This window comes from Colobus angolensis, unplaced genomic scaffold (assembly GCF_000951035.1).
Source record: "Colobus angolensis palliatus isolate OR3802 unplaced genomic scaffold, Cang.pa_1.0 Scaffold210, whole genome shotgun sequence".
Taxonomy (NCBI): Eukaryota; Metazoa; Chordata; class Mammalia; order Primates; family Cercopithecidae; genus Colobus; species Colobus angolensis.
This window is the reverse complement of record NW_012115267.1, coordinates 3951682-3952828: the sequence shown is the minus strand read 5'-3', so window position 1 is coordinate 3952828 and position 1147 is coordinate 3951682.

The window sequence follows — 1147 nt, the reverse complement described above, 5'->3', positions numbered from 1 at the left end:
AGGCATACAATGGGTGACTGTGGAGGATATCCCAGAGGATGCCAGCCCAGAGTCTTCAGCAGGGCCCAGGCCCCTCAGAGGCTATAGCAGCTCCTTCCAACGGAAAAGCATGTTAGGGGCACTCTGGACCCATTGCTTTGCTCAGCAGAGCCCTGGCCTCGTTAGGGTTCTGTGATTTCAGTGTTTACTGACTACATCTATCCTCCATCCCGGCTTAACCATTTTAGATCATCAAGAACCCTAGAAGTAATGGATATTTTCCATTCTTATTAAGTTCTCAAGGAAAAGGACAGAGGAGGAACAATAAATCTCAATTATTATTATTATTATTATTTATTTTTTGAGATGGAGTTTCAGTCTTATTGCCCAGGCTGGAGTGCACTGGTGCAATCTCGGGTCACTGCAACCTCCGCCTCCTGGGTTCAGGAAATTCTTCGGCCTCAGCTTCCCAAGTAGCTGGGATTACAGGCGCCCACCACTACACCCGGCTAATTTTTTGTTTTCTTAGTAGAGACGGGCTTTCGCCATGTTAGCCAGGCAGGTGCCAAACTCCTGACCTCAGGTGATCCACCCGCCTCGGCCTCCAAAAGTACTGGGATTACAAGAGTAAGCTACCGTGCCCAGCCATTTTTTTTTTTTAACATCTCTAATTACAACTCACTTTCAGCAAATTCATCTTGAAGAGGGAGCACAAGAGACTCTGGTATCTTTCTTGTACAAACATTATGCTAAGATTGTTCACTAGTATTGTCCATAGTATTGAGCTGCTTCTGAATTAACTCCTTATGTCAGTCATTCACTGATTAGGCAGCTGTGACTGGTTCAGTTGACTTGAAAAGTGATTAGAAGTGGTGCATCCTGTTGCAAACTGCTTATAGATCCAGTGGGGTGTGTGTGTGTGTGTTTGTGTGTCAGAGGGAGGGAGAGGGAAAGAAGTTTATCAGGCAGAGAATGGCAGCCACGGCTGTAGGATGGAAGACAGTCATCCCAGAGGGGCTGGAGTGAGTGTGAGTGTATGAGAAGTGCCTCATTTATCACTCATCTTGGGACGGGAGAAGCCCCCTTTTTGTGTTCATCTGAAAACCCCCCGACCTGGAGCTTGCGATCATGAGCACCAGTGTCTCCCAGGCTTTTTTGGTTCTTGTAT